Source organism: Musca domestica, unplaced genomic scaffold (genome assembly GCF_030504385.1).
Source record: "Musca domestica strain aabys unplaced genomic scaffold, Musca_domestica.polishedcontigs.V.1.1 3, whole genome shotgun sequence".
Lineage (NCBI taxonomy): Eukaryota > Metazoa > Arthropoda > Insecta > Diptera > Muscidae > Musca > Musca domestica.
In genome coordinates this window covers 6,704,913-6,731,290 of record NW_026712299.1, presented here as the reverse complement: position 1 = coordinate 6,731,290, position 26,378 = coordinate 6,704,913, and the positions used below count along the sequence as shown (strand labels likewise).

General features: G+C 36.2%; 1 protein-coding gene across 2 annotated transcripts in view; it reads left to right on the top strand.

Moving 5' to 3' along the window:
* The window catches only part of LOC101893121 (uncharacterized), a 66,537-nt gene that overhangs the window by 7,986 nt on the left and 32,173 nt on the right, over positions 1 to 26,378 (top strand). Inside the window, exon 2 of one of the 2 annotated variants that reach the window (XM_005175882.3) lies at positions 24,192 to 24,277. The exons of the other annotated variant lie outside the window; for it this stretch is intronic. The gene's annotated coding sequence lies outside the window, so the exon portion shown is untranslated. The remainder of the gene's footprint in view (positions 1 to 24,191; positions 24,278 to 26,378) is intronic. 2 annotated transcript variants of the gene reach the window in all.

The window sequence follows — 26,378 nt, the reverse complement described above, 5'->3', positions numbered from 1 at the left end:
AGTTACAAAATGAGGTTCCTCGCTTAATTTCCAGCGCACAATGGCCACCAAAATCTCCGGATTCCTGTCCGTTGGACTGTTGTGTCTGGAGTATTTTGGAAAGCTAGGTTGGCACTAAAAAATACCAAAATGTCGATCACTTCAAGCAAGCGATTCGCCGAGAATGGGCCAAAATACCGCAGAACAACATTCGGGCAGCGTGTGACCATTTCATTTGCCGTTTGAAGGCCATAATTCGTGCCAAAGGTGACCAATTGAAACAAATCTAAACTTATTTTAAAATTTGATGCTATCTCCGACATTTTTTGCTTTCATTCAATAAAATTTAAAAATATGTTAAGATTATGGCATTTGAGTTTGTTGCAGTTTTTTTTATCACCCTATATGACCATACGAATGGACGGACAAAGGGACAGACATATAAAAATCGACTCAGAAAGTGATTCTATGAAGATCCTCAATAGTAACTATGGGTTTATCTCACTTCCTTCTCCATGTTACATACAAATACACAAAGCCATAACACCCTTAGCACTATGTGGTGTAGAAAATAAAAAAAGAAAAATATATTTATTCGAATCCGCTTAAAACACTAAAAATTTTGACCAGGAAAAAAACCTGTTGAATCAGTCTTCAGTCATATTTTTATAAAGACAAGACGTCGATTTGTTACAAAATGTTATGTCAATAACATAAACACGTCATATGACACAATAAAAAACATTGTTATGAGGAACTTTATTCTGAATGGAGAATGCCATCCCATGATTGTAACTCAGTTAAAATGTCTTCCTGTGTCCAGACATGCTTTTACAATCTAATCCGAACTTTATTCTTAAACCCCATTCCCAACCTACTTATTTTTTTTCTAATTGCACATAATAATCTAATCTTTCGGGATTATAAATAATTAAAAATAATTCGAACACACACACAAAACACCTATTTGTCACACTCCCCGTTGATGATCGAATCCCAGCTCAAATCGCTTTAATTAAATCCGATCATCTCATTAATATGCCAGTACACATACGTAATACACGATTTGTTGCGGCCCAGAGCTGGTTTGACTACAAGAGATGCTTTCATTAATTTGAAATGTTTAGAACATTGGCGTTTAGACCAACAAACAAAGGGGCAAAAACAAAAAACAAAAGACTTAAGACACAAACGTTATGTGAATATCTGACAAAATTCACTTTCATCGAAATGTGAAAAATCATGTTTTTTTTGTTTGTTCTTTTTCGTTTTTGTTGTTGTTGTTGTATAAACAAAATCAAAACCAAAACTTGTTTTCGATTTTTTTATATGAGTAGGTTATATGATCATGTTGATGCTAAAAATATGTGGAGAAATGGGATATTTACGGTTGTCAGTAAAGTACCGATAGAATTGAGATATTTGAATAATTTTTTTAGTTAGAAATTGTATTTATTAGTAGCCTTGCTGAAGCTACAATAATAATCTGCATATATGTATCAGAAAAATAAAAAAGGTTAAGTTCATAAATGCACCATGTAGGTCTACGCACAGCCCCCATATAACGGTAACTCTATATATTCGGTATTTTAATGATTCTGGGGACATTATAGACCGGAATTGTTTCAAATTTCGTATGTGATAGTTCATAATGGATACAACAGACAATGGCATAAAAAGACTTATGCAGATCCACGACTTCGTATAGCCCCATATATTCGGCATTTTGTTGATTTTAGTAACCGTTTTCATCGAAATGGTTTCAAATTGTGTATTTTAAGTTCGTAATTTGGACTACAGCCTGTGAAAAAAAATTGTCTATACAGGTCCAGGTCTTCGTATAGTCCCCATATAACGGTGCCTCCCCGTAATCGATATATTTATGATTTAAGCGGCGTTATTCAAAGGAAAATTGTCTGTGCAGGTACACGTCTTCGTATAGCCCTCATATAACGATGCCTCCCTCTATTCGCTATTTTGATGATTTTGGCGGCATTATTCGCCGGAATTGTTTCAAATTTCGTATTTGAAGCTCGGAATCGGTAATACAGCCTATGACAAAAATGACATATGATAGACCAAGTCTTCGTATAGCCCCCATATAAGAGGTTTTATTTGGGAGGCATTTTACCCTACACAACAAAGTGGTAAGGGTATTATGTCTTTGTGCAATTGTTTCTAAAAGGGAGAAGGAAGCGAAATACACCCATACTTAGTTTTGAGGATCTTCATAGAATCACTATCGCCCGTCCGTCCATGTATTCTTGTAAATAAAATGCAGGTCGCATTTATTATCCGATTGAGATTAAATTTCACAAACAAAATTTTTTTCGCCCAAGGACCAACCATATTGAAATTGGTGATAGTCGGATCAGATATAGATATAGCTCTCATGTATTTTTAACCGATTTCGAGTTAATTGTGCACCAAATATCCAATATCAGTCCAAATGATCTGAATTTTGGCACATCGGACCGAATTCAGTCTCGAAACAAGTGTGTTTCATCCGATTTGGGGGTTTAAGTCCCTAACATGTGTAATATGCACTCTACAAGAATGATATTTGGTACCGGGCATCAGTTACTGCTCGAAAATACCTCTGTCAAATTTTCTGAAGATCGGTTCAGATTTGGATATAAGTCCCATATATATCTTCAACCGATTTCGGATTAATTCTGCACCAAATGACGAATATCTGTCCAAAAGTCCTGAATTTTGGTACATCCGACCGAATTAAATCTAGAAGCACTTACATCAAATTCAGAAAAAATCGGTTCAGAGATAGCTATAGCTCCCATACATATGTTTCATCCGATTTTGTGTTAAAGTCAGTAACATTCGTAATATGCAACAATGCAAATATGAGATATCTAATAAAGCTCGGAAATACCTTCGCCAAATTTTATCGAGAACGGCTTAGATCTGGATAAAGCTTCCGTATATATCCTTATTCCGATTTCAGGTTTTTATGTGCAAATAATGGGTAATATCAGCCCAAATGGAATGAATTTCGGGACGTACGTTTCCATTTTGTGCAACTCGCCTCCGACATATATTTTATACCCTCCACCTAAGAAAGAAGGGTATATTAACTTTGTCATTCCGTTTGTAACATCCCTAAATATTCGTCGTAGACCCCATATATTTATAATCAGCATAAAATTCTAAGTCGATTTAACGATGTCCGTCATTCCGTCTGTCTTTCTCTCTGTTGAAATCACGATACAGCCAACATTATTCGAATTATAGCATCAACATTTAGCAGAATATTTTGTATTGTGTCTAGGATGGTTGGTATTAAGAATGAGATATATCGGTTTTGGTATAGTTTTTTTTAAGAATTTTCGAATACTTCTTCTAAATACTTCCTAACAAAATCGTGGATCTTGCACTTTTTCACAGACTTGCATTAGGGCTCAGAAATAGAAATGATTTCAAATTATAAGTAAAAAAGTTGTACCTTCGGCCAGCCGAACTTTGAATATCCTCCACCATTTGGTACTAATTTGGCAATTTGTAAAAAATTAAAATCCATTAAAAATTCTGTTAAAACCTTAAAAATACCGAATGTAGCCGTATGTTAGGGTCTATATGACCACGTGGACCTGTATACGCAACTTTTGTCAAAAGCCTGCACAGACAATTTTCTGTCATAGAATGTAGTTTCCATTACAACTTCAAATGCGAAATTTTGAAAAAATTCCGGTAAATAATGTCGGTAAAATCATCAAAATACCGAATATCCGGGGGAACCGTTATATGGATGCTATACGAAGACGTGGACCTAAATGGCCCATTTCTTGTCTTATGCTGTAGTATCCGTTACGAACTTCGAATGCCAAATTTGAAACACTTCCGGTAAATAATGTTGCTAAAATCATAAAATTACCGCTTAACGGTAGGTACCGTTATATGGGGGCTATACGAAGATGTGGACCTACATGGCCCATTTTCTGTTTTAGGCCATTACAAACTTCTAATACCAATTTTGAAACAATTTCGGTAAATAATGTCGCTAAAATCATCAAAATACCGCATATCGGTAGGTACCCTTATATGGGGGCTATACGAAGATTTGGACCTACATGGCCCATTTTCAATATCAAAAGTCCTGCACATACATACAGACATAACACACATTTGAGTAAATTTTTATCAACTTACATCATTTCGTTCGGAAGCTAGAGCGATTTCCAGAGACGGACAGAAGGATAGACGGACAGATGGACAGACGGATAGACGGACGTACATCGCCAAATCGACGTAGAACTTTATGCTGATCAAAAATATAAGTATATACCTTGTGGGATCTAAAATGTATATTTCGAGGTGTTACGAACGGAATGACAAACTGAATATACCCTCCATACTATGGTGGAGGGTATACTAAAAACTATACAGAACTCCATTCTTCCCGGGCGCCCTACACGTCTGTTCAGGAGTTTAGTTTTATGTTCAATTAAATTATGTGGCGTCTCATCGATCCTCTTTTTAAATCGCCTCTTTGGTCTTTTGCTACATGTTAGGTCCGCCATAAAACTAATAGGAAAGCTATTAATCTCTTTCCAAATCACATTCACAAAAAAAAAAAACAATTTTTTTCATTTCCTTATAAGTTTGGTTATTCATATGAATGCTTGTATGTTCGAACATATATCTAGTTTAGGTAACTGTTGCAACCATTTATGGGCCTAACAATTGTCACAGGTATTTATGTGTGTTATAAACAAAAAAAAAAACAACATACATACCTGTAACAATCACAAAACAATTTTATGGAACCTTGTTAATCAACTTAAAAGTGGATACCTTTGATTTTTATATCCCTCCGCTACGCTACCCCCTCTCTAGAGGGAAGATATACGGTAGTTTAAGTAAACACAAAATTAACGTAATTTTATTATGGCTTTTAAAAATATAAGTGAATGGTCGTCTCTAACTGATCTCAAGGAAAACCTTAATATTGTCTTCAGAAACAAAAAATTATAGAAATGTTAATAATTGGCTGCCAAAAGTTTTACAACCTGACTTCAATGCTTAATTCCTTCAGAAGATACCAATAACGCCACAAAAAAATAGTTTAGGCCTCCAAATAACAACAATCAATGTAAATGTTATAACTCTCGACGCTAACTCGTCTTGCTGCAATTGCGAATGTTCGTCGGAGTTGGATCAAACATGTATGCCAACCATTGTGGCCGACACATTGTTGTGTTGGCAATTTTTCGTTCATTGGTCTCAGTATGGCCTATCACGAAATGGGCTTTTATTACCATATCCACCACCATTCATTTTTAGTGGCCATAAAGAGAGCACCATCCCAGCACACAGCCACCGTACAATTACCCGGCAGCACCAGCCATAAACGCCACAAGACCAAATCGAAAAAAAAAACATGTAGCGTTATAGCCATAAAAAATAAACAAAGTATTTAGGAAAAAAAATTATTTAATTTATTTAAGGGAGGTAAAGTGATCGCTACAATGGGCTAAACTACACGAGCCACATCGACGCGGTTTTCGCTCAAGTCGTTTCTTTAATTTTCGAACCATTTCTGCTGATGTTGCTGTTTTCTTCCGTCCACTTCCTTGACGATTTATTGACTTTTAAATGCTGGAGTGTTCTAACGATAGCCACTTGTGGTTTTCCACCCAAATATAAAGAAATCACACTATCACGCTTGAATTCCATCACGAATATTTTTTTTTGGAAAATCCTCCCCAAAATGCTTCTGTACGCTTGTAAACAATATAATGAGGTGTCACTGGGATAATTTTAACAGCTGTCGGATGAGTGGCTTGAAAATGACGGCAGTCTGAAGATGGTTGCTGTTTTTTCCTCTCACCCTGTACAATATCATTTAAGCATGATATTTTCTATAAGCCGTGGTTTTCGGTTTATGGCAGACCTTCACAAGGTATGCTGTCTATGGCAGACCTTTACCAAGTCTTCTGTCTATAGGAGAGCTTCACAAGATCTTCTGTCTATAAAAGACCTACAAAAGGTCGTCTGTCTATAGAAGACCTTAAAAGGTGTTCTGCTCATAGAAAACCTTAAAAGGGGTTCTGCCCATAGAAAACATTCAGTAGTTATTCGGACTATAGAATACCTTCACAATGTCTTCTGTCTATAAAAGACCTTTACATGGTCCTCTGTCCATAGAAGGCGATCATGATGTCTTTCGTCGATTGAAGAACTCCTAGAGGTTCTCAGTCTATATAAGACCCTGAAAAGGTCTCCTGTCTATAGAAGACCTTGAAAATGTCTTCGGTCTATAGAAGACTTTGAAAAGGGTCTTCGGTCTCTGGAAGATCTTGAAAAGGTCGGTCTATATAAGACCCGGGAAAGGTCTTCGGTTTATAGAAGTTTCTGAAAAGGTCTTCAGTCTATAGAAGACCTTCAAAAAGTCTGCTGTCTATAAAACCCCTACAAAAGGTAGTCTGTCCATTAAATACCTTCAAAGGGTCTTCTGTCCATAAAAGGCCTACAAAAGGTCGTCTGTCTATAGAAGACCTTAAAAGGTGTTCTGCCCATAGAAAACCTTCAGACATTATTCGGACTATAGGATACCTTCACAATGTCTTCTGTCTATAAAATACCTTTACAAGGTCCTCTGTCCATAGAAGACCATCAACAGGTTTTTGGTCTATAGAAGACCTCATCAGGCGCCCTTCAAAAGGTCTTCGGTCTATAAAAGATGTTTTCTGTCTTCTCTTTCGAAAACTGTAACAAGTTAAATAGCAGCAAGTTCGGCCGGGCCGAACTTTGAATACCATCCACCATTTGGAACGAATTTGGAAATTTTCAAAAAATAAAATCCTTAAAAAAATTCTGTTAAAATTTTAAAAATACCGAATATAGCCGTTATATTGGGGTTTTTACGACCTGAACCTACATAGGATTTGTTTGTCATAAGCCATTACCATATTCAAATTCGGAACATGAAATAAACGGTGAATAATGTAGCTAAAATCATCAAAATATCGTATATAGGGAGGTACCGTTATATCGGAGCTGTGCGAAGACCTGGATCAGCATAGACAATTTTCAGTCACAGGCTGTAGCATCCATTACGAACTTCAAATGCGACATCTCAAACAATTTCGGTGGGTATTGTACCCAAAATCGTCAACATACCGAGTATAAGGAGGTACTGATATATGGGGCCTATACTAAGACCTCGACCTGCATAGACAATTTTCTGCCACAGGCTGTATCATCCATTACGAACTCTAAATACGTAATTTCAAACTACTACGGTGAATAATGGCACTAATATCATCAAAATGCCGAATATCGGGAGGTACTTATATATGGGGCCTATACGAAGACCTCGACCTGCACAGACAATTTTCTATCTTAGGCTCTAATATCCATTACGAACTTCATATACCAAATTTGAAACAATTACGGTGAATAATGTCGCTAAAATCACCAAAATACCGAATATAGGGAGGTACATATATATGGGGCCTTTACGAAGACCCTGACCTGTATAGACGATTTTCTGTCTTAGGCTGTAGTATCTACTACGAACTTCAAATACCAAATTTGAAACAATTCTGGCGAATAATGTCGCTAAAATCATCAAAATACCGAATATTGGGAGGTACTGTTATATGGAGGCTATACGAAGACGTGGGCCTGCACAGACAATTTTCTGTCTTAGGCTCTAGTATCCATTACGAACGTCAAATACCAAATTTGAAACAATTCCGGCGAATGATGACGCTAAAATCATCAAAATGCCGAATATTGGGAGATACCGTTATATGGGGGCTATATGAAAACGTGGACCTACATTGCCCACTTTCAATACCAAAAGTCCTGCAGATATAATAAACATTTGAGTAAAATTTTATCAATCTACTTCATTTCGTTCGGAAGATAGATTGATTTCCACAGACGGATAGACGGACAGACAGCCGGACATCGCTTAATCGACATAAAATTTTATGCTGATCAAGAGTAGTAGCTGATATTTCGAGGAGTTACAAACGGAATGACAAAGTTAATATACCCTCCTTTGAATGGTGGAGAGTACGAAAAGTCATGTTGCAGTGGACATTTCTTAAAAAAATATTTTTTTTTGCCGGGTGTAGGGTATCTATATCAGCTTACACACAATCCCATTTCATATCACGTACAGTTTCTATTGCTCTTTCAGTTTTATGTCCTCAAGGTAAATTGGGCTGTCTTGTGGTAATAAATCTCCACTAAATAGTCATCCTAAATATCAGTTTAAAAATGATTTATGATAATCTACAGAATATCATAATAATTTTTTGGTTAATCCACCGAGCCGAGATTCATGTTGATATATTTATAGATGCCACGAGATAAATATCCAATAAATAGCCCATAAGCAAATAGTTTTTATTATTTACAGCTAAGCGAATTTTTATTTATTTTTATTTAACGATTTATTGTTACGATTCTCCATTCCCATCCGAGTTTGAAAAACGTGATTTCAAAGTTTAAGGGCCTTTTTGAGCGTGTTCAATATTCCCAAATTCAAATGACCTCTGACCGTCCGACTAGCCAAAATGTATGCTTGCTTGTTTCGTTAATTCAAAGTTACCTTCTAAGCCGAGCTGTGACGTTAACTAAATCACGCTTATCAATGTGAGAAATCTCAAGTTGAACACTCATTAATTGTACCCTGCTGATGTTGCGATTCAAATCGCAGAGAGTTTGAAGTGTTTTATTGTTGTTGTTGAAATCATTGATTCACAAATAGCAGTTGAAATAATAGGACATTATTCATTAGCATTTAACAATTGAATGGATTTTATCGGATGGAAGTTATTTTTTTTCTAGTGTTAATGAATTGGCATGTGCTAGAGCTTTAAGGAAGCGATGACATTTGTAAATCTGCAGGTCGAAATGTTGGCCCGATTTTTACGACATTTTGCATAAAGTTTGAGTCAGGGTGAGAATAGAAGGCTATTGGTTTTGGGAGCACAATTATTTACCAATCGACGCGTGAGAGATTAAGACAGGGCAGAAGCCTACCAATTTCGATGGTCCTAGGATAATGTTTAGAGGGTAAAATGGACTTTTGTGCTTTGTATATCAACATTTCTATTAAGCCGCGAATTTTGTTTGCCCTGGCAAAATTACATTAAAGCTTATAGCCACAGTTGGGATATATATAGATAATACAGGGTGAGATAAAAAAAAAAACTGTAACAAAGTCAAACGCCATAATTTTTACATATTTTTAATTTCATTGAATGAAAGCAAAACATGTCGAGAATAGCATCAAATTTTAGAATACGTTTAGATTTGTTCGAATTATACACCTTTGTCACGAATTATGGCTTGAAACGGCCAATGAAACTGTCACACGCTGCCTGAATGTTGCTCTTCGGTATTTGACGAAGCTCTTGCTTGAGGTGATCGACACTTCCGTATTTTTATACCCTACAACACTATGTGTTGGGGGTATTATAAAATTAAAAATTATGTAACAAATCGAAATATTGGTTTCCCACATAGGATGGTATATATAGATCTTCCTATCTCGCCGAGCTGAGGCGATCTAGCTATCTGTCCTTCTGCCCATGTTAATTTGTAATCACTCTACAGGTCACATTTATGGCCCGATCTTCCCGAAATTTAGAATGTAGGTGAGGCTAAAGCCAGAATAGAACCTTATTGCTTTTGGAGATGATCGCTTGATATTTGGGGGTTGAAATGGATCAAAAACTGAAAATTTCCTGATTTTGCTCTACAGATCGCAATTATAGACCAATAATGGGGCTAGAGCTTAGGGCTTAGAGCCTTCCAGTTTTGATGGTTATCGGGAAATATTTAGTGGTGAAATAGACCATAGCATTTGTGTTAAATACAAGTCAAATTTTCCATTAAACCCCGAAAGTTTTTTAATCCCTGCGAAATCACAAATAGACGAACAGGTAATTCTGACCGTTATGTAAATTTCGTTAGTAAATATATCGGATATATATAGCGAAATATAAACAATGTGTATATGCAAAGGAAGGGGATGTTAGCTAGAATGCTTATATCTCAAGAATGGCTGTATCGATTTTGACAAAGTTTTTTTTTCAATTCAGGATGCCCTCTTGGCATAAAAGGATAAAATCTAAAAAATTGAAAAAACGACGCCTATGATGATGTTAATATCGATTTTGTAGTATTTTGTGACATTTTTTTATTTTTTTCGTATTTTTTATCGCATGCGATTTTTTCAATTTGACTTATAATATTGAAGTGTATATTTTGAAATATTTTTTTCACCTTACAACACAGGTTGGGGTTGTTACATACAGACTCCAATTATTGCCCGATCCTCACGAAAATATTTATAAAGGTAGGGTTAGGCTCCGAATGGCTAGGCCTATTGTTTTCAAAGATGTCCGCAATATATGAAGGGGTTAAAATGGGCCAACAACTTAAAATGTTCCTGATTTTGCAGCCGTTATAAAGGTCACAAATAGAAACCAAAGGACACGAAATCTAGCATGAAGTAAGAATTTAGGACAGCGGGTAGAATGGATCACTACTTTTGTGTGAACAAAAATACCAAAATTACATACAGACGATATCCGAAATACACAAAAGGCGAACTTCTGGCTTTTTTATGCTGATTTCGCCAAATATCGTAGACAAGCAAATCATATAGATGAGTGTAAATTTGAAGATACAAAGGGGCCACTTGCTTTTGGAGATGATCACAAAATATTTAGTGGTTCAAATGACAGAAAAAAATTCCTGATCACACAATTGAAGCCAATCGAAGCGCCTGAGAAGAGAGTATAGGACAGGGAAGAATTCTAGCATTTTGGATGTCCACTGGATTATATTTTGCTGTAAAATGGACCACAACAACTAACAGTACGACGAAGAGCGTAAATATTGGGCAAATGTCCCTTGTCAAAATTCTAAAGGTAAGATCTGGGCAGTGCTCCTCGATATAATTTTAAAAGCGAAATATTCCAAAATGGATTTGGACATAAGGGGGCTTCTAACATATTGTAGTGTTGTAGGGTATCACGTGGTCGACCCCGCACGACTATAGCCTTTGCTTACTTGTTATATATGCAGAAAATGTATGTTACTTGCTACGCTTATAACTCAAAAAAGGGCTGAAATGACTTTGACAATTCTCACCAATTCAGAAAAGCCTTTTGGCAGCAAAAAAAACCTTAAAAATCGCTAAAGAATCTATACATAAAAAATATTGGAAATTCGTATTAAAAGATTGGTACGAAATGAGGTGGAATTATGAACAGAAGAATGGCAGTCACTGATGGACGATAGATGTAATAAAGGATTTTTGGAAATTCGAATTTTTAGAAAATATCTGAAATTGTACTAAATTTTTAAAATGGTACCTTGTGATTTTATGTGAACCGATAGAGCTAAAACCAGTAAAAAAGTCAAAATTCGGGCGGGGCATATTTAGTAGAGCTCCCGTAAAAAAAATAATTTATTTCAAGTAGATCATTCTGCTTATCAACCTTTGGTTTTAGAACAATTATAATTTGGTTTCAAAGGGAACTAATATATGGAAGATATATCAAATTCTGAACTGAATTTCACCAAACTTGACGGAAACATTTTTATCTTTTACACCAAACAAAATTTCTATAGAGTGCATGGTATCACTTCGGACCCGATTTCCACCAAATAGTAGCTAAGGTCCCGGAATGCACTTCATTTGCGCTGATATAAGCTAATTTTTGCACAATAAACCTGAAATCCGATTAAGGATATATATGAGAGCTACATCCAAATCTGAACCGATCTCGATAAAATTTGACAAAGGAGCTGTATTTGATATATTTCCCCGAATGTCGTTGTTACGGAGTGCATATTACGGCTGTGGAGAACTCATTTAAGAAATCGGATAAACAATATATATGGTAGCTATAGCTTTATCTGAACCGATTTTCACCAAATTTGTCTAGACTCAATTTGGTATATAAGTGTCAAATTCCATCTCATTTGGGTTAATATTACACGTTTGTGCACAATAAAAGGCAAAACGGCCGAAGATATGTTGGAGCTATATCCAAATCTGAACCGATCTCGACAAAAATTTAGCAAAGATATTTCTGAGCTGTATTTAATATATTTGCCCAAATATCGTTGTTACGGAGTGCATATTACGGCTGCGGAGAACAATATATATGGGAGCTATAGCTATATCTGAACCGATTTATGTCAAATTTTGAATACCTATTTTTAGGTCAATTTTGGTCGTATGTGCAAAATTCCATACTATTTGGTCTGATATTACACGTATGGTGCACAATAAAATCAAATCGGACAAAGATATATAGAGGAGCTATATCTAAATTTTTACAGATTATCTCCAATTTCTATAGGGTTTGTCCTTGGGTAAAACAAAGGATTTGTGCAAAAGTTCAACTGGATCGAGAAATAAATACGACCTACACTTTGTTTACAAAAATACATGGACAGACGGACGGACGGATGACATACATGAATCGACTCAGAATGTGAATCTATGCAAATCATGAAAAGGAACTATGGGCCTATCTCGTTTTCTTTGGTCTGTTACAAACAAATGCACAAAGACATAATACTTTGACCACCTTGTGGTGTAGGGTATAAGAATTTGATATGAGAATCAAGGTTGAACAGTAAGTTTGATATATGAAGGTGGTTTTTGAAATGTGTACTAAGTGTGAGCACTGTACTAAATTTGGAACAGTTCGATTTTGGGTAAACGAATAAGGCTGGAATGAACATTTTATTCTTGAAATCTTCAATTTGGCATTATGGTCACTGTTTATGTGTAGCCTGGACATAAAAAACTTGTTTTGGAACCATGTATTTTAATTGTACGAAATGTACTAAAAAAATAAAATAAATAAATAGTACTAAATTTAATATTTTTTGAAGGAATAGATTTGGAATTCTGAAATGTGATATGGATGGAGGTCACTGTTGGTGTCTGTGGATGAGAAATTGGGGGTGGTTTCATAAATGCGTACTATAATTTTTTTCAAAAAACTAAAATCCGTTAAAAAATTCAGTTAAGATCTTAAAAATACCGAATGTAGACATTATATTAGGGTCTATACGACCTGCACCTGGACCTGCATAGGCAACTATGGGCATAAGGAATATTGAAATGCGAAACTTGAAAAAAATCGGTGAATAATGTAGCTAAAATCATCAAAATACCGAATATAGGGAGGTACCATGGAGGTTATAAAACGTGGACCTGCACGGACAATTTCCTGCATAGGCTGTAGTATCCATTACGAACTTCAAATACCAAAATTGAAACAATTCCGGTAAATAATGTCGCTAAAATCATCAAAATACTGAATATCGGGAGGTACTGGGGGCAATACGAACACGGGGACCTACATGGTCCATTTTGTGTCGTAGGCTGTAGTATCCATTACGAACTCTTAATACATAATTTGAAGCTTGTCCGGTGAGTAATATCGCTAAAATCATCAAAATACCGAACATCTGGAGGTACCAGGCAATATGAAGACGTGGACCTACGTGGCCCATTACCAAAAGTCCTGCAGACATAATACATATTTGACTACAATTTTATCAACTTACTTCATTTCGTTCGGAAGCTAGAGTGATTTCCACAGACGGGCAGACGGAGGACATCTCTAAATCGACATAAAATTTTATGCTGATCAAGAATATATACGTATCTCGTGGGACCTAAAATGTATATTCTGAGGTGTTACAAACGAAGTGACAATCTTAATATACCCTCCATACTATGATGGAGGGTATAAAAAGGCCTAACACAAACTGTTGGAACGAATCAAAAATTTCAAGTATTTAAAGTTTATAATAAAGTCTTTGTATAGCCCCCATATAATTGTACCTCCCCATATTCGGTATTTTGACGATTTTCCTATGGCATGGATGTTCCTAATAACAGAATGCTGGATTATAACGAATAACGTATACTGGAATTTCAGTATTTTCAAACATATTTTTAAATAAGTTCCTTCCACTTTCCTATACCTCATAAATCCCCTTTCTGTCTCCGGGCAATCAGATGAACATTATTTCAATTTGTAAGCAATTGAAACTGTTTTGTTTCGGGTTTTTTCTTCTATCATGAAAATATCACAACAGTCATTATTAACCAAGAAAAACAGAAAAAATGGAAATAGGTGCAGTTTTTTGGTAGTTCTAACAGTCAATAAAGTTTATGTCAGACTAAGTACTTCACACCTTGTTATTTTCGCCCAAATTCGGTGTTAAACGACACCAATTAAATTCGAAACTAAGAATTCGCAGCAACAGTCAACAGACAATGTCAATTGTTTAGACAAAGAGATAAGTTGGACAAAAAAAAGAGCTGACAAACAAATTCATTCAATTCATTGACTTGATATGTAACAATCTTTAATTGTTTAACAAATCAGGTGGTGGTTGGCAAAAATGCCAAAGCAACGTCAAAAAAAAATGGGCAATAAAATTACAATTCGATTGATCACAAGAATTTGTTTGTTGAATTTTTTATCTTGGTGTTTTTCATGTTGTTGTTGTTGTTGTTGCATTTTATGTTTGTATTGTTTTTGTTAATATCTGAACATCTCTGTAACCATGAAAAATGTTGCTTTAATGTCGTTGAGATTGTTGATGTTGTTGCTTTCTTGTTTTGCATAAATTAAATGCCAAACAAGATAACCAAAGCAAAATAAAAAAATATGCTTTGCATATTTCAGTGGTTAACAAATTGGTATGAATTTTCTGGGGTTGAAATTTTCAGATTGACATGATTGAAAGGTGGGAAAATGATATTTACTTGGCACATAAATGAAGACATAGAAAATAAATAAAAGAAGAAGACATTTAAATTGTATTGTATATTAGGATTTGAAAATCAAATTGGGCTCTCCTATAAAGAATCAAATTAAAAAATTTTAATTTTTTTGACAATATATCTCAAAAAATCAAGAACCCATGGCAAACATTTTGTAAACTCAATTTAAATGTATAGCTATAAAAATGATTAGAAATAAATCGTATCTCCCTAAAGATTATCAGCCTTAGTTTGATTAAAACAATTGTTTCTATTCAAATTCAAAATTTTGTATTGAACTTAACAGCAATAAACAATAAAGCAATTGTTTTAAGCTGATAGATATCAAATAATTACAAGTTTATGTATCAAGGTCGGGGGTATTTGTCGTAGCAAATGTTTGACATTTTATTAGCCAAGTTAATGGCAATACTAAAATAAAATAAATAAAAAGGGCTTTAAATTTAGTCAACACCTTGCTGAGATTATATAGCTTAATTAGCAAGTGCCAACTGAAAATTTTAGATTGATTCCAAAAGATCGTGCTAAGCTTTTTAGAACTCAAAATGCACAATTTGTTAAGTTTCACAAAATTTTTTAATCGAAACATCATTCATCCCACTAAATTAATTTTTTTTTTCAGATTTTTAACGATTTAAATGTTTGTCAAGTTCTTCCTTTTTATACCCTCAGCCATATGGCTACAGAGGGTATATATCATTTGATACGGCCAAAACGTGCCTAGTCGAAATAACGGTTTTAGACCCTAGGTCTCTTTGGACCAAATCCGTTTCAGAACAATTTGAATCGATCTAGCGATGTCCGTCCGTCCGTCCGTCCGTCTGTCTATCTGTCTGGCTGGCTGGTGCGCACGATAACTCTCGAAGGGAGTATCCGATTTGGTCCAAATTGGCTACAACGTAATATTTTTGTCAAACTTAGATCGAGTTCGGAGATGGGCAATATCGGTCCACTCCTTCTGGTACCTCCCCCACAAAAGGTCGAAATTTTCAAAAAATATATTTTTTGCACAGGAAGAGAAAGGATAATCCGAATTTGCTCCAACTTTGCAAATCCTAATATTTGCGTCAGTGCTAGGTCAGGTGTGAAAATGGGCAATATCGGTCCACTCCATCAAGTACCTCCCCCACAAATGGTCAAAATTTTGAATAATTACAACTCTTATAAAATGTTATGTAAGAGTCCGATTGTCTTCAAATTCCACACATCCCAATATTTATATTAACCCAAGGTCTGGTGTTAAGATGAACAATATCGGTCCACTCCTTCTGGTACCTCCCCCACAAAAGGTCGAAATGTTCAAAAAATATATTCTTTGCACAGAAAGAGAAAGGATAATCCGAATTTGCTCCAACTTTGCAAATCCTAATATTTGCGTCACTGCTAGGGCAGGTGTGAAAATGGACAATATCGGTCCACTCCATCAAGTACCTCCCCCACAAATGGTCAAAATTTTGAATAATTACAACTCTCATAAAATGTTATGTAAGAGTCCGACTGTCTTCAAATTTCACACATCTCAATATTTATATTAACCCAAGGTCTTGTTTTAAGATGAACAATATCGGCCCACTCCTTCTGGTACTTCCCCCACAAAAGGTCGAAATTTTCAAAAAAAAAAAAAAACAGTTTTTTTGCACAGAAAGAGAAAGGCTAATCCGAATTTGCTCCGACTTTGCGAATCCTAATATTTGCGTCGGTGCTAGGACAGGTGTGAAAATGGACAATATCGGTCTACTCCATCAAATACCTCCTCCACAAAATATTGAAATTTTGAGTACCCATGAAGCTCATAAATCGCCAAATTAACATCCGATTCCATTTAGACTTGGCACATCTGTCGAAATATTTATATCATATTTTGGGTCCGATAGGAAATGGGCAATATTGGCCCATTCCATCGGGATCTGCTCCATAGAGGGTCAAACGTTTGAATAACCTTAACACTAGTCAAAATATGTTTAGATAATCGAACATAGGCTGAGGGTATATCTCTGGCGGCAATACCGACTGATACTTTTTAACTTGTTTGAAAAAAAAATAGTAGGAAATTGTTTACCGTTAACACCAAAAAATGTACAAGATCTTTCATTTTGAAGCTTACCGAGGAGGATTTTATTGAAACCGTTGAAGAATGGACCCACATCCTATTTTTCGGCCCAATACTATTCCAACGTCTCCGTATATAAACTCTAGACACCAACAGTGACCTCAATATCAAATTTCAGATTTCCATTTCAATCCCAACTCCCCAATACAAAATGTTGTAACAATAAGTACTTTTCGTATAATTTTAGTACACATTTCCAAAACCACCTACATATCTCAATCCCAGTTACCAACAGAGACCACAATATCAAACTCGAGAAAATTGCAGTTTTAACCCAAGTAGTAATGGAACTGCACAAAGATATAACAGCTACCATTCACAGAAGTCAAATTCAAACGATCGCAAATATCTCGGGATTTAAGCTCTATTCCTTCATCCAATACTCAACTTAGTACAACTATGTACTTTTCGCATAATTTTAGTACTCATTTGCAAAACTGTTCCATATATCAATCCCAGACACCAACAAAGACCTCAACATCAAATTAAGGGATTCCAGCTTCATGTTTTCACCCCATACCAAATTTAGTACCACATAATACCTTAGGTATTATTTTATTATGCATTTCCAAGACCACTACCATATCTTAACAAGAGGCACCAACAGTTACGTCTATATCATATTTCAGGACTTCAGATCTATTCTTTAACCCAATACCCAATTTAGCAATTTTCGTACAATTATATAGTCCACATTTCCAAAATTCTGGATTTTAGCTCTATTCATTCACCCAAAAGCCAATTTAGTACCACTTAGTACTTTTGGAACATTTATAGGACGCATTTCCAAAAATACTCCCCATATCGTAACCAAAAACACCACTAGTGACATCTATGACAGATTTCAGATCAATATCTTCACCCAATACCAAATTTAGTACCACTTAGTACAAATAAAGTACGCATTTGCAATACCACCAACAGATACCTACAGAAACCTCAATATCCAGTTCTATGCCTTCACCCAATAACCAAATTACATTTTCTTACGATTTAGCACACATTTCCTAAACCACCTCCATATCTTAACCAGAGACACCAACAGTCACATCTATATCGAATTTCAGGATTTCAGCTCTATTCCTTCACCCAACACCCAATTTAGTAGCATTAAAAACTTTACGCACAATTGTAGTACATATTTCCAAGCCACCACTAGATACCAACAGAGACCTCAATATCACTTTTCAAGATTCCAATTATATCCCTTCACCCAATAACCAATTTAGTACCCCATAGAACATTTCAAATAATAATAGTTCGCATTTCCAAGATTTCATCTCTATTCCCTCATCAACATTTTGGACTTTTCGAACAATTATTGCCCATTAAAATATATCACTATTCAAATTGTGTAATATTATTCTTTAAAAGTATTAATAATATTCATTAATAAAATCAACATTTATAGATAATTCTCTGGACCAATAAAAAATTATCTTCATTATGTTAAATCAATTAAAATTCCCCAAAATATACGGCTATCAATTGCAATGACAACACCACATGATAACTGCAAAGAGAAAAAACACCCAAGCAATTAAATCAAAAGACTTAAGACACATGCGTAAGCCACAAACCGCTTACGCCATCAAATGCGTAATACACCCCAGCAGCGGCAACACAACGCGTGCTAATTACAAACCAAAGATAAAAACACACAAACTCGCACAAGGCAAAACAGGAAATTGAGATAACGATTGTGGTTGGGAAAATCAAGCCAGTGCTGGCTATGATTGAATGAAAAGTTAAACGATTTTCCAGTGGCAATTTCTTTTCTGGCACGTTCAAATGATGTAACAACACCCATAAAACAACAACTTCCAATATTTTCCAACAGCCACCAAAAAAAAATGTTATTTCCAAAGCCACCAATTTGCCTGAGAACGAAACGTTGTTGGCTGGCTGGCTGACTACTAATGTAAATTGTGTTGCGTATGTTCCGAAAATAAATTAAAAATCAACGACATGTTCTGCCTTGGCGTTTTTTTTCATTCGTTTTAATTGCCTTCATTTATTGCTGTTAGAATTTATCCTTTCTTATGAAATTGTCCTAACGTAAAAATAAAGTACAAAAATATATAAATTAAAAAAAAACATTATATAAATTGTTGTGCTTGAAAACGCACGCTCTAACAACGCCTTAGGATGTTATCTTTTTTATTTTTTTATTTTTTTTTTGGTTCGTTTGCTGCTCATGTTCGGTTGTGCCCACTGCGAACAAAGTTACCAGCACGATTTGCATGACTAGGTTGACAGATAAATGTGCAGAACTTTGTTGTTACGCATAAAAGTGGAAGCGGTTGAGGTGGCTGTGTTGGACGAGGTTGGTATGATATGTGAAAGAAGAGGGGAAGGTACTTTTCTATAGAAGGCCACAAATTCTTCTTTTTATAGAAGACCAGAAATTTATTTCCTAGATGACCTGAAAGACTTCTTTAATTGAAGACATCTCAGAAGACCAGGTAGCCCATAGAAGACTTGGAAGTCTTTTGCCATAGGAGACCAGGAGGTCTTCTATAATAAAAGATCGTAAAGTTTTGTGCCATACAAAACTATAAGGTGTTGTGTCATAGAAGAATATGACTTCTTCCATAGAATACCTGAAGGGCTTCTTCCACAGAAGACCTGGAAGTCTCCTTACATATAACACCAGGAGGTCTTCTGCAATACAAGACTTGAAGGTCATATATCTAATACCTAAAGGCCTTCTTCTTCTTCCACAGAAGAAGACCTCAAGGTCTTCTCCCATAAAATCCTGGAGGTCTTCTTCCATAGAAGACTTGTAGATCTTCCTCCATTGAAGACTTGAATGCCTTCTTCTGTATGTTTTCTTCTTTTTCTTCCACGGAATACATGCATATTTTCTTGGATTTTCTTCTTCCACAGAAGACCTGGGGGTGTTTTTCTTCTTCTTTCGCAGAAGACCTGAAGTTCTTCTCTTTCTTCTGCAGAAAACCTTTCTTCCGCAGAAAACCTTCTTCCTCGAGGTATTCTTCTTCCACAGAATATCCGGAGGTCTTCTTCTTCCGCGAAGAACTTGATGTCTTTTTTCATAGAAGACCATAAAATACCTAGAGGTCTTATCCCAAAGTAGACCTGGACGCCTTCTTCTTCCATAGAAGACCTGGGGTTCTTCCTTTGCCATGTAAGACCTGGAGGTCTTCTTTTGCAATAGAAGGCCTGGAGGTTTTCTTATGCCATAGAAGATCTGGAGGTCTTCTTAGCCCATAGAAGATCTGAAGGTCTTCTTATGCCATAGAAGAACTGGAGGCCTTCTTCTGCCATAGGACACCGAAGGTCTTCTGCCATAGAAGATCTGGATGTCTTCTTCTGCCATAGAAGACCTGGAGGTCTTCTTCTGCCATGGAAGACCTGGAGGTCTTCTGCCATTGAAGACCATGAGGTTTCCTACCAGAGAAGACAATAAGATCTATTGCTATGGAAGACCTGAAGGTCTTCTTCTTCCATAAAATACGACGAGGTATTTCTCTTCCATAAAAGACATGGAGGTCTTCTTCCATAGAAGACCTCAAGATCTTCTTGTTCTTCCACAGAAGACCTGGAAGTCGTTTTCTTCTTCCATAGAAGACTTGGATGTCTTCTTCTTCCATGGAAGACCTGAAGGTCTTCTTCTTCCAAAGAATACCTTCCGTAGAAGACTCGAAGGGCTTCTTCCATATAAGGCGTGGAGGTCTTCTTCCCTAGAAGGCCTGGAGTTATTCTTCCATAGAAGACCCGGAGGTCCTCTTCCCTAGAAGGCCTTCTTAGATAAAAGGCCTGGAGATCATCTTCTTCAATAGAAGATATTGTGATCTTATTTTTTCCCATGGAGACCTGTGGGTCTTCTTTTTCCATAGAAGACCAGGAGGTTTTCTTCCATAAAAGACCTGGATGTCTTATTCCATAGAAGCCCTGGAGGTCTTCTTCTTCTTTCACAGAAGACTTGGAAGTTTTCTTCCATAGAAGACCTGGAGGTCTTCTTTTTCCATGGAAGACCTGGATGTCTTCTTCTTCCACAGAATACCTTCATGCTTTCTTCTTCTTCTTCCACAGAAGGCCCGGGGTTTTTCTTATTCATATTCCACAGAAGACATCGAAGTGTTTTTCTTCTTTCACAGAAGACCTGGAGGCCTTCTCCTTCCTTCGCGGAAGACCTGGGGGTTTTCATTTTCTTTTACAGAAGATCTGAAGGTCTTCTTTTCCTTTAACAGAAGACCTGGAAGTTTTCCTCTTCTTCCCCAAAGGCTTGGAGGTTTTTTTTTCTTTTCCACGGAAGACCTGGAATTCTTGGTCTCTTCATGCTCTTCTTTCTGGGGAAGACCATAAGGTCTTCTGCCATAGAAGACCCTAAGAATATAAGGTCTTCTCTTGTCTTCTATGCCATCTTCATGTCAAAGAAGACCATAAGTTACTCTGCCATAAAAGACCATAAGGTTCTCCACCATAAAAGACCATAAGGTCTTCGGAAATAAAAGACCATCAGGTCTTCTGCCATAGAAGACCGTGATATGACAAAGAAGACCATAAGTTTTTTTCTGATGGTCATGATCTTCTATGGAAGGCCTTTTGCCAAAGAAGACCACGAGGTATTCTGTCATAAAATACTAAGGTCTTCCGCCATAGAAGACCATATGTTTTTTGATGTAGGAAACTTGGTCTTCTGTCATAAAAATATATTTTCTGGTCCCAAAATTTCAGTTACTTCTTTTTTTTGCAAATTATTCAATTCCCTTTCCAATCAAACCACCCACTCCCAGCATCTTTCTTGGCAAAAAAAAATGCAAATGCTAATCTCAATATCCCCACATTACCATGTGTATGGAGCAGCAAATGTAGCAGACTAACCACACCTTTAGATATATTTCAGATATTCTGCTGTTGTTGCTTTTGGTAGGCCTTTAAAACAACACATCTTTCAATGCTGCAATGCTCTGCATGGTATGCAAACATACACATGCACACAACCAGACAATCACCCATAACATAACGAGTAGCGTCAAAAATCGTAACAATCATTTTTCTTAGTAGGCCAATTGTCTCCATGTTCGATAGTGTGTCGCTTGCTGGTAATTAAATGCTTTTCATATGCTCCGATATATGGCCCAAAGGCAAGCAGAATACAAAAAAAAATATTGCCATTACCATTTGAAAAAACACAGAAAAGAGCCTTGTTAATGGTGTTAAATACGACACACATTACACTGCGCACACATACACATATATATACACTTGGTGACAGGCAACGGCTGCTGGCCGATGTTGCAGCAGCTAAGCCTAGATTGCAAGCTATTTGTGGCGTTGGTGAAGTGAATGCGTGTATTGGCCAGGCTTGGCATTTAAAAAATCGAAGCAACAGAAAAAAAGAATGTTGGTATTTTAATCTTCGGCCAGGTATTTGAGTTGCCGGGTTTTCAAATCCTATTTTGAAATTTAACTCGAAGCTTCGAAGCGTTTTTGATTGATCAAGATATCATTCTTAGCAAATAATTTTTAAGAAACATAAAAATTATGGGCAAAATATTCAAAAATATATTTTATAAGAAAGTCCTATAAATATTATATGAAGGTGTCCAAAAACGTCATTTGGGGCTCACATCACGGGGGCTATACGAAGACGTGTTCCTGCACAGACAATTTTCTGTCTTAGGCTGTAGTATCCATTACGAACCTCAAATACCGAATTTGAAACAATTCCGGTGAATAATGTTGCTAAAATCATCAAAATACCGAATATCGGGAGGTACAGGGCTATACGAAGACGTGGGCCTGCATAGACAATTTTCTGTCTTAGGCTGTAGAATCCATTACGAACTTCAAACAAGAAATTTGAAAGAATTCCTGCAAATAATTTCGCTAGAATTAACAAAGTACCGAATATCGGGAGGTACAGTTATATGAGGGCTGTACGAAGACGTGGACCGGCAATGACAATTTTCTGTCATAGATTGTAGTATCTATTACGAACTTCAAATACCAAATTTGAAACAATTCCGGTTAATAATGTCGCTATAATCATCAAAAGTACCGAATATCGGGAGGTGCCGTTATATGGGGCTATACGAAGACGTGGACCAGCATAGACAATTTTCTGTCTTAGGCTGTAATATCTATTACGAACTTCAAATACCAAGTTTGAAAGAATTCCCCTGAATAATATCGCTAAAATCATCAAAAAATACCGAATATCGGGAGGTACAGTTATATGGCGCTATACGAAGACGTGAACCTGCACAGAAAATTTTCTGTCATAGGCTGTAGTATCTATTACGAACCTCAAATACCAAATTTAAAACAATTCCTGTGAATAATTTCGCTAAAATCAACAAAGTACCGAATATCGGGAGGTACAATTATATAGGAGCTATACGAAGACGTGCACCTGCACAGACAATTTTCTGTCTTAGGCTGTAATATGCATTACGAACTTTAAATACCAAATTTGAAACAATTCCGGTGAATAATGTCGCAAAAATCATCAAAATACCGAATATCGAGAGGTACCGGTATATGGAGGCTATACGAACACGTGGGTCTGGACAGACAATTTTCTGTCTTAGGCTGAAATATCCATTACGAACTTCAAATACGAAATTTGAAAGAATTCCTGTAAATAATTTCGCTAAAATCATCAAAATACCGAATATCGGGAGGTACAGTTATATGGGAGCTATGCGAAGACGTGGACCTGCGCAGACAATTTTCTGTCATAGGCTGTAGTATGCATTTCGAACTCCAAATACCAAATTTGAAACAATTCCTGTAAATAATATCGCAAAAATCATCAAAATACCGAATATCGGGAGGTACCGGTATATGGGGGCTATACGAAGACGTGGACCTGCACAGACAATTTTCCGCCTGAGGCTGTAGCATCCATTACGAACTTCAAATACCAAATTTGAAACAATTCCGGTGAATAATGTCGCTAAAATCATCAGAATACCGAATATCGGGAGGTACCGTTATATGGGGGCTATACCAAAACGTGGATCTACATGGCCCATTTTCAATACCAAAAGTCCTGCAGACATAATATACATTTAAGAAAATTTTTATAAATATACTTCAATTCGTTCGGAAGCTAGAGTGATTTCCACAGACGGACGGATATCGCTAGATCGACATAGAATTTTATGTTGATCAAGAATATAATACTTTGTGGGGTCTAAAATATATATTTCGAGATGTTACAAACGGAACGACAAACTTAATATACCCTCCATACTGTGGTGGAGGGTATAAAAATGCCCCAAACATAATTCTAATAATTTTCATCTACATTTATTTCAGATTTCTAATTTTGTTGCTGTTTTGAAGAGAACTTGTAACAGTAGCCAGCGAATAATTGTCACAAATTCGCAACAAACCCCTAACAAGTAAGTTCCGATTTTTTTCAAACCCAATTCCCAAAGATATGATCTCATTTCCATTAGGTAAGCTCATTTCCACTTTTCACAACAAATTACCTGTCATCAACTTGGTTGAACTAAGAAAATACATTCTCGTATTACCAACTTAGCTAAGAAGTTGTATTAATCTTGGCAAACAAGTTTTTTTTCCACCGCAAAACGAAAGACTTAAGCCACAAACTTGTAAAACAGACAAATGACCATAATTAGTCATAAGTAACCGAGTTCATTCATAAATTGAACAACTAATGCGACATCTCATCGCCATATCCAAGTGGTTTTGGTGTCCATGGCGGCAACAATGTTTGTACAAGACAAATCTAGATAATTTTAGGATATTTCGTTTATAGAAACGTCAGAAGTGAGCTAATGTGGACACTAATGAATGATAAGTCCGTGAGACAATTTTCGATCATTAGAACTTCTCAATTTTTATTCATCCAAGGGCATTGTTTTTTATACAATCCTTAATCTTCATATTTAATGATGTCCTTCTGTCTGTATGCAGTTTATGAGAGGTACGTAGACTTGGAACTGTGCTATAAACTGAAAATTGGGCTGGGAATTCAAAATACTTACACAATACGATTATCTGCACTTAGAATTTCTAAAACCCCAGACAATATTGGTTTGGGAAGGTGGACCTGATAGGTATGGCTATATCAGACCTACATCATAAATTTGGCCTGAGAATTATACATCCTCCACCTCCAAAGAAGCCTAAATACAAATTGTCCAATTGATTGGAAAGTGTATTCAAGACCCTCAAAGTAGGTAAAATAAAAGGATACCTTGCATACTCCGAAGCTTTGACTTAATTAGAAAAATGTTCTACAAAGAGGTTTTCAACCCCCTTAAAAACCATGTTCACAAATAGGGACCAAATCAATTGAAAAATGTGTCCAAAGCCACGAAAACATATCTGAAATTAGAAAATTACTTCATAAAAGGGTTCTACCAAAACGTGGGCCTATTTTGATATTTTTATACCCTCCACCATGGGTAGGAGGGTATATTAACTTTGTCATTCCGTTTGTAACACCTCTAAATATTCGTCGTAGACCCCATAAAGTATATATATTCATAATCAGCATAAAATTCTAAGACGATTTAGCGATGTCCGTCTGTCTGTCTGTCCGTCTGTCTGTCTGTCTGTCCGTCTGTCTGTCTGTCTGTTGAAATCACGATAGAGCCCACATTATTTGACGTAGACCTTTGAAATTTGGCACAAGTGTGTGTATTGTCCCTAGGATGGTTGGTATTGAAAATGAGATATATCGGTCCACGTTCTGGTATAGTCCCCATATAACGGTACCTCCCGATATTCGGTATTTTGATGATTTATGCCACATTTTATCACGGATTTATCTGAAAATTGGTATTTGTAGGTCATGACGGGTCCCTGAGCGTGTGGCAAAACATTGCATGTATAGGTCCACGTTTTGGTATAGCCCCCATATAACGGTACCTACCGATATTCGGTATTTTGATGATTTATGCCACATTTTTTCACGGATTTGTCTGAAAATTGGTATTTGTAGGTCACAACGGGTCCCTGAGCGTGTGGCAAAACATTGCATGTATAGGTCCACGTTCTGGTATAGTCCCCATATAACGGTACCTCCCGATATTCGGTATTTTGATGATTTATGCCACATTTTTTCACTGATTTGTGTAAAAGTTGGTATTTGTGGGTCATAATGGGTCCTAGTTCGTGTGGCGAAACATTGTAATTATAGGTGCACGTGTTGGTGTAACCCCTATATAACGGTACCTCCCGATATTCGGCATTTTAATGTTTTTTGCCACATTTCTTCTAATGTTCTTTTACCCTAGGGTGGAGGGTATTAAAAGTTTGGCCCGGCCGAACTTAATGTTTTTTTACTTGTTTTGCTTGGATTGTTTCTTCTTATAGAGATCATAAATTACCAAAATTTAGCGAAGTTAGTATAGCAGATTAAAAATTATCCGACCAAAAAATATACCCTCAGCTTATGTCTGACAATAAAATATATTTTGACTGGATTATTCCAGATGTTTACCTTTTATTGGGATAGCAATATAGCTA